Below are 9071 nucleotides of genomic sequence, written 5' to 3' on the forward strand. Positions count from 1 at the left end.
TGTGAAGAAGGATGGGAGGATCAAGTGTTGGGTAATACACGTTATTGCCTTATCCTTGTTCCTCATTTTGGATCACTTCAAACTAACAGAAGTTGAAGGATCTGTAAGACCCTAAAACGTGTACGTTTTTATTAGTTTAATGGTTACTAAGAGAAACTGTAGGTTTTTCATTGTAAATAATAGCAAATAGCTAACATTTATTCGGTGGTTATTTGTCTAAGTGCTTTGCTTGTATTAGTTCATTTTCATAGTTGTGGCAATTATTAGGTACTGGTGCTACCATTTTTCAGATAAAGAAATTGAAGTTTGGAACTATTTAAAGAAACTTGGCCAATGCCATAGCTGGCTAGAAATGATGGACACCTGGCCCAGTTGACTCCAGCGCTCTTAAATCTTTTGATGTACTGCTTCTGTTTCTTTACTAGATCGTTGTTACCAGGTGTGTTTTCAGAATTATTTGCTTTATCGGCTGGTTACATATAGGATAAATGCTTGTAAGAAAAGACTACTGTTGGGTAGCCTTTTTGAAGGTGATGGGAAGAGAATTGGTTAATGGTGTACAAATCTGTTAAGCAGTTACTGCTTCACTAAAGTTGTGTTTAATTGTACCCCATCGTGATTCTATTGTGCATAAAACCACATAGCTCGAACATTTGTTCTTTTTATTTATGATGTACTTTATTATTTTCCTTAGAGAAGAAGACATTAGTGTGCATAGGAGATAAACTAACCCAAGTCACATTTCAATTATGGGATTCATTATATATTGAGGGGATTGTTTTGTTTTTGTTTTGATAGTGGATTTATCTGTCCAGACATGTTTTCTGTACCTCACTTTAATGTTGGTTCATAATCTAACATAGAGCCATACAGTAAAAAAACTCACTTATTGAGGACAGGATCCACTTTTTACTCAAACTTCATATTTCAAATAGTATTTATCCATTGTTTATCACATACAAGGTAGAATGTTCGGCATTTTATTTACATTTTATAGTCTAATTATCACCATATCTGGGAGGAAACTGTGGCTTAGATTTAAAAAGTTTCCATTAAGTAGCCAAGCCAGAATCTGAAAGGTCTAAGTGACTCCCCAACACAAGCTTTTATTTTTACCTTTAGCAAAGTACGTGTCACATAGTAGGTGGTTAATAAATATTTCTTGAATGAATGAAGTTGAGAATTTACTACATCGCAAGCTCTAGAGATAACTGTGTACCTAATGATACACATGATTTTTCTCAGCAACTTTCATCAGTTTTGCAGAATATGTAGTTTGTTCTTATTCTAAGTTTATGTTGTGTGAGCAGCAATTTGTTCAGTTTGGTAGCTACATAGTAAAAAAGTCTCATGGAGAGGAAAAGCAGAGAATGTTTTTGTTTTTGAAGAGGAAGGCCTCTCACAACAGACTAGTTTATTAGCATTAAGTAACTCACCATTTATTGGTCACCTTATAGAATATTTGCTGTCTTCAGGTTTGAATGTGTAGAACCTAATTCATTTAGGAATTTTTCCATTTAGAATGAGAAATAACATTGCAATGCCATTGTTCTGTTCAGTTTTCTATGTTTCTCTTGTTTATAATTTAGACAGGTTTTCTTTTCATGTTAATTTGAATTGAGATTTTGCTGGATACAAAATTACCCCACTAGGTGAAATCAATCAATATTTACTAATAAAAACTGCCCTTTAAAAAACAAAACTAAAAGAAAGAAAAACTTGGAGAAATATCATCAAAGAATTATTTCTCTTTTGAAACTATGTGTGTGTGTGGCGGGGGGGGGGGGGGAGGGGGGCACTTAGCCATGGTTTCATCTCCATTGCTGCTTAGTGTGATCCATGCATCTTTGGCATTACCCGGCAGCTTATTAGAAATGCAGCATCTCCGGGCACCTGGATGGTTCAGTCGGTTAAGTGTCCAACTTCAGCTCTGGTCATGATCTCACTGCTTGTGGGTTGGAGCCCTGCATCTGGCTCTGTGCTGACAGCTCAGAGCCTGGAGCCTGTTTCAGATTCTGTGTCTCCCTCTCTTTCTGCCTCTCCCCCACTCACTGTCTCTCAAAAATAAATAAATGTTAAAAAAAAAGAAAAAAAAGAAGTGCAGCATCTCAGTCTAGAACTACTGAATTGGTTTAGACTTTTGCAGTCTAAATCTTCCTAAAAGATTTGTATGCATTTAAAGTTGGAGAAACACCCAAATGGCCTATTTTGAATATTTTAGTATTTAAGTTTTCAGTTCAACTATTATGTCCACTTCTCAAGTTCTCTGCCTTTTTTGGAAATTGTCTTTCTTGTGATTGTCCTTACAGTAAATGTACCATTGACAAACTCACTAACAGATACAACTTAAAATGGCCTGTAATCATCTTTTCTATGTATAGGAGGTCTGATTTTCAGGGGCCTCATTTCCTGTCTGATCCAGAAAGTGGATGATAACCATTGTCTAGGGCAGAGACTGTTACATGAAAGCCATTACTGATGTTTGACTGGTTTGACTAATGGATTGTCCATCTTTTTGGGGAGTGTTATTGGCTACATCTCATCCTGGATAAGAACTTGTTTGGTAGAGTGTCATTCAGTCATTTTAAGAAAGGGGAATTTCTATTTTAAAAAGGAAACTAAGATAATATGTTTTCATGGAGGGCTCTTTGTTTCTTCTGAACAGTTCTTCAATGTGAGGTATAGCTGTGGGAGGAGGAGGGTAGGGGTGATTCTCTGAAGGTACAAAGAAACAATTGCTTTCTTTTTTTTTAACTTTTTACTTTTAGTCTGTAGATCTGTGTTACATTAGCAGTTCACAGTTATTCTAATTGATGGGTGTGTAATCTGGTCCTTAAGCAAAAACCGTTTAAAAATCCTGTTTAGGGGGCCCCTGGTAGCTCGGTCTGTTAAGCCTCTGACTTCTGCTCAGGTCAAGATCTCAAGGTTTGTGAGTTTGAGCCCCATATCCGGCTCTGTGCTGACAGCTCAGAGCCTGGAGCCTGCTTTGGAATCTGTCACTCCCTCTCTGTCTGCCCCTCCCTCCCTCTCCCTCTCTCACTCTCTTTCTCAAAAAATAAATGTTAAAAAAATTTTTTTTAAATCTTGTTTAGGATCTTTGTGAAATGCATTCTGCAACTTTTTGACTGTTTAAACTGATTGAGAATAGGCATATATTAAGAATTTCAACAGACTGGGTGTGATTGATTATAATTAAATTGGAAGGCTTTGGCATGGTTAGAATTTTAGAACTGGAAAGCAACTTAAAGTCTAGAGAAGATAAAACTTGTCAAGCTTATACAGCTAGGTTGGTGGTAGTAGAGCAGGATCTAAAACTGAAATACTTTATAATTTATTTGAAACTTCAAACAGTTTTTCATACCAGATATTGAAAGGGTATTAAAAATATTTTCATTAGTCTCCTCCCTCTGACAATTTGAAGTGGGTGAGAGTAAAAGTGGGAAGAACAAGTGGGTGGGCCTTTAGGTTCTTTTATTCTCTTCTTTCTGTGCCAGAATTGAGAGGGGTTTTTTTTCTTTTTTTTGAGGAAATAACTTTTTAGAATATTTAAAAGGAAACTGAGTTTGCCTCCAGAAGCAATGGTATTTACAAGAAAATTCTGTTAGATTCTAAGTATTCTGTAATTTTTCTACAATCAGTGAAACTGCTCTATTATTTGATAAAATCAAGAGCAGTATGCTACCTAACTTCCTACCCTCCTTGAGAAATTGCTGACGAAGAGACTGTTATTGATGGTGATCCCCTCTGGAATAACTGAGGTACTTCACCTAACAAAGTAGAACATCTTATAGTGGTTCTTATCCAGGGAAATATTTTTGGATGTCACATTCACTTGACAGATGGAGATGTGAAATCGTGATCATGACCAGAATTTAGGGGTAGAGATGAAGATTTTAAAATGCTTGTTGTGCATAGACCAGTCCTGCACAAGAAGAATTGTCCTATGAATAATGTCACTGAGGGGCACCTGGGTGGCTCAGTCGGTTAAGTGTCCAACTTCTGCCTGGGTCATGATCTCACAGTTTGTGAGTTTGAGCCCGGCATCAGGCTCTGCACTGACAGCTCAGAGCCTGGAGCTTGCTTTGGATTCTGTCTCCCTCTGTCTCTACCCCTCCCCCGCTCATGCTCAAAAATAAATAAATGTCAGTAATGCCACTGAAAAATATTTACATGAACATTGGATACCAACTGGACTAAACCAGCAATAGGATTCCTTAGAATCTTTAAAATTTTTTTTAATGTTCATTTATTTTTGAAAGAGAGAGAGAGAGAACCCAGAAGGGCAGAGAGAGATGGAGACACAGAATCCGAAGCAGGCTCCAGGCTATGTGCTGCCTCACGAGCCATTGGATCATGACCTGAGCTGAAGTTGGATGCTTAACTGACTGAGCCACCCAGGTGTCCCCTTAGAATCTTAAATGTAAAGGTAGATAGAACTGATACTATGTCAGATAATATACTAGTTAGTTAACTAGTGCCAAAGGGACTCTGCTATTTTCAGTTATTAAATGTAATATAATGGACCTATAAATAATACCATCACACATTTAAATTATTTACATGGTGGTAGCAAGAAATAGAGAAATCACTCCCTCTCTCTCTGCCCTTCCCCCGACTCACACTCTGTCTCTGTCTCTCTCTCCCTCTCTGTCTCTCTCAAAAATAAATAAACATAATAATAAAAAAAAAATTTAAAAAGGGGCGCCTGGGTGGCTCAGTCGGTTAAGCGTCCAACTTCGACTCAGGTCCTGATCTCACACTTATGGGTTCAAGCGCCGCGTTGGGCTCTGTGCAGACAGCTCAGAGCCTGGAGCCTTCCTTCAGATTCTGGGTCTCCCTCTCTCTCTGCCCCTCCCCCACTCTCACTCTGTGTGTGTGTGTCTCTCTCTCAAAATTAAACATAGTAAAAAAATTAAAATAGAGATATCATTTTTATTAAAAATTAAGAAAAAAGATAAATACAATGAATGGCGGAGTGCCTCTTGAGTGTCCATTCATGGTAATCATATGCAAGAAGGAAGTTTTTGAATCCTGAGATGGAAAAAGCACAATGAATCTAAGATCAGACCTAGGTTCAGAATCCGTCTTTCATCAACTTTTTTTAGCTTGTCAACTAATGCTGGTTACTTAACTTCTTTAAAATACTTTTATAGTATAATATATAGCATAAAAGGGCATAAATTAAAAAATAAAAGCACTGTTTCTCCCTGCCTTCCCCCCAAAACATTTGTTATGCTCCAGGGTAGCCACTGTTAAATGTTTTTTTTTTTTTAGTATCCCTCCAGAAATTATGTATATATCGTGTGTTTGTATATATTTAAAAATACAGAAGACTATATTATATATACTATTTTTCATTCTAGAGCAGTTCTCATTCTCAGTTGGTCTTTGACTTTCATGATTTTGACACTTTTGAAGTTTACAGGCCAGTTATTTTGTAGGATATTCCTCAACTTGGGTTTGTCTCATGTTTCCACTTGATTAGATTCAGGTTCTACACCTTGGCAGGGATATCATAGTTGTGATTCTGTGTTCTCATTGCATCCTATCAGGTGGAACATGATTCACATTTGTTCCATTACTAATGATGTTCACTTTGATCACTTTTCTAAGGTAGTGTCTGTGAGACTTTTCCAACATGGCTCATTTTCCCTTTGTAATTAATAGACATTTTGTGAAACTACAGAAATACAATATTCATTAGCAAACTTTCAATTTATTCACTTGGTCATGTATATCCGCACAAACTCATGGATTCTCATTTAATGGGTTATGATTTTTTGCTATTGTCTATTTTGATCCTCAAATTGTCCTATCTTTGAACATGGAAAACCCCTTCATACTGTCTTCTGTGTCCTTTTGACATATCACCATCATTCTTTGTGTGTTTTCAAGCATTCTGACACAAAAAGGTTCCCCTCATCTAATCCTGGAATTAGCCATTTCTCCAAGGCTCATTTCTTTTAGTGGAGAATGATATTCAGAAGGCAAGATCTTAACTCCAGTTGTGGTCATTGCTTTGGGGAATGGAAGGAGCTAGGAAATACACAAATGTGTGTATACATATATACACTTTTACATTTATGTATGTGTGTATATAAAATGAGTTCACACGGTATCTCCATTTACATTTCAACACTATGGAGTTCATTCTCATTGATTTCCATATTTGTATCTCCCTTCCCAAACAGTGAGAAACCTGGCTTTCTTATCTTAAATATATCGTCTATTTGTTATCCTCTTCCCTAGCCAATTTTTGTTGCCCTCTCTGCCCACAGATACCTTCCTTTTGTCACTTGGGCTTCAGCATTTTTCGCCAGGCCACCCACTTCCCTCCTAACTTCAGCACTGTATGACTTCTTCACCCTGTTCAGGTCTGACACACCAGTCACGTTGTGCTGCCTCTCTATAGGAATGCCCTCTTGGCTCTCCTTTGGGCACTGACACCTTACCTGAGATGAGGTGCATTTCAAATTTTGACATACATCTTCACATTGCCTTTTAGAATGGATATACCAATTAATATTTCTATCTACAGTTTCCCTTTTCCCTCGTAAGGTTGCCTACACTCCATATTAAGCGTTTTAGTCATTGTGAACATGAAATGAAAAATGGATGAAAAATGAAATCTCATCATTTTGATTTGTATTCATTTGAGTGAGATTGACCATTATGTTTTTCCTTAAACTGTTGCCATCTTAATCCTAAATTTCTTCGTATGTAATTTGTGGTTAATAGAGTCATACAAGTACTGCATGAATATGTTAATCTATTCAAACTACCATAGGAAAATATTGTAGACTAGGTGGCTTAAACAATGGAAATCTATTTTCTCACAGTTCTGGATTTTGGGAAGTCCAAGGTCAAGGTGATGGCTGATTCAGTTACTGGTGAGGACTTTCATTTTGGCTTGCAGACTGCTGGCTTCTCACTGTGTCCTCACAAGGTGGAGAGAGAGAATGGAAGCTCTGTAGTGTCTCTCCCTGTAATGGCACTAATCACGTTATGAGGACTACACCTTCGTGACCTCACACAACCCTAATTACCTTCCAAAGATCCCATCTCCAAATACCATTACATTGGAGGTTAGGGCTTCAACATAAATATTCTGATGATGGGGAAAGGAGACAAAAACATTCAGTTCATACCAGTGATAAATGTAGAATGCATAGGACAGAGTTTGGCACAAAGTGGTAACTTATTCAATAAACATTAGTCCTCTTTCTTTTCTTCCCTCAGATCTTCTTGGGGAATTGGATTGAATATTTGGTATTTACTTAGAATTTGAATTGTCTTTGACATTTTATTTGTAATTTTAGGTATATCCAAAATTAAGCTTGTGTATTATTTAAAAATTGATTTATTGTTCAGTATTAAAAACTTTTAAATAATATTGCTAATTTTCTTTCCAAAAGTATGTTAAAACTAGTTTTATTATTCATATAGGATATAAAAATATTTATAAAACAATAGCATATATTGTTTAAGGATGCATACAGATGTATAAGAGGTATAAAGAAACACAGGGGAGTGAAAAACCCCCAAATCAAAATACTAGTGTTTCGCACGGGATAGTGAGAGGTGTGCCTCAGGGATATTAAACAGTAAAACTTACTTTGAAAGCTATCTGATTAGCTGTTTCACTGATTTTGTAGAATGAACAAGCAATAAGCAATTGCGACTTCGGTATTTAACCTTATTACTGGTTTGTTGTTAAATATTTCTCATTGAAAGATGTGATGAATTGTTAAAAACACTGAGGGGAAAATAAAAGTTTTGAAAGCTATATTTACACTCTTTTTCTGAAGTATTAAAGATTCATCAAATATTTTTTTTTCCTGTTTTGTGTTGTGTTGTATATGTAATTATTTGGTAGAAATGGTATTGTCTTTATTATGGAACATATTTTTCTTACTTTCTTTACCCCTCAAGTTGATGTGAAGTGATTAGCACCCAATAAATGATTTATTCATTCAATATATGCTTGTTGAGTGCTTCCTATAAATCTGGCACTGAATGGTGCAGAAAGAATGATGTTAGCCGCCATTTATCAGTGGTAAGTGCTGTATATACATAGTTTTATTTAATCCTCATAGAAGCCTTTTGAAGGTTTTATGCTTGGGGCTCAGCAAAATTCAGTAGCTTACTAGGTCACAGTTAACTAGAGGCTGCACTGGGGCGCCTGGGTGGTGCAGTCGGTTAAGCGTCCGACTTCAGCCAGGTCACGATCTCGCGGTCCGTGAGTTCGAGCCCCGCGTCAGGCTCTGGGCTGATGGCTCAGAGCCTGGAGCCTGTTTCCGATTCTGTGTCTCCCTCTCTCCCTGCCTCTCCCCCGTTCATGCTGTCTCTCTCTGTCCCAAAAATAAATAAATGTTAACTAGAGGCTGCACTGAGGCAAATTTGACTCCTTAGTTAGATACATGTCTTTGAACTTAGAAATATCAATGCCCAGGGAGCTAGGGCACAGTGATTTTCATAGCTTGAGCTTTTTAGTATTGTAGAGGTGCTTATCCTGGGAGGTGGGGCTCCAAGCTTTTCCTTCTCCGTCCCCAGTTAAACCAGAGCAACTTTACTTTTGCCTATCATTATCTTTTGGGCTTCTTCTGGGTGAGATTTTATTGAGTTTCCTTTCAGTGGTGGGGCAGGGAATTAGACAATGTGGTAGTAAAGTGTAACAGCAGCTAAAAAGAAGGGAAAATTATTTCCAGTTCTGTACAACATGAGATAGCGACATTTGAACAGAGTTTTCAAAAGATAGAAATGTAGAAAAAGGGTTTCCAAAGATAGAAATGTAGAACAATGGTTTCCAAAAGAAGGGGAAAAGAGTAGATACTTGGAGGTAGAAAAATAATGTGTATGTGTTTTTAATTTGTCTGTGAAATAGTGATTGCAATTGCAGGTAGTTTGGGGCCTGATACTGGAAGGCTTTAAGCCAAATGGCCAGTTTGGACTGTATCCTTAGATACATGAAAAGACAGTTTTTTTGGTTTTTTTTGGGTTTTTTTTTTTTTTTTTTTTTTTTTTTTTTTTTTTTTTTTTTTTTTTTTTTTTTTTTTTTTTTTTTTTTTTTT

At 36.8% G+C, this 9071-nt stretch overlaps 1 protein-coding gene across 1 annotated transcript in view; it reads left to right on the plus strand.

Annotated features, from left to right (window-relative positions):
- SEM1 (SEM1 26S proteasome subunit) overlaps nt 1-9071 on the plus strand; it is a 29779-nt gene that overhangs the window by 677 nt on the left and 20031 nt on the right. The window lies entirely within an intron of this gene.

This window comes from Herpailurus yagouaroundi, unplaced genomic scaffold (genome assembly GCF_014898765.1).
Source record: "Herpailurus yagouaroundi ecotype Mexico unplaced genomic scaffold, PumYag 100, whole genome shotgun sequence".
NCBI classification, from domain to species: Eukaryota; Metazoa; Chordata; class Mammalia; order Carnivora; family Felidae; genus Herpailurus; species Herpailurus yagouaroundi.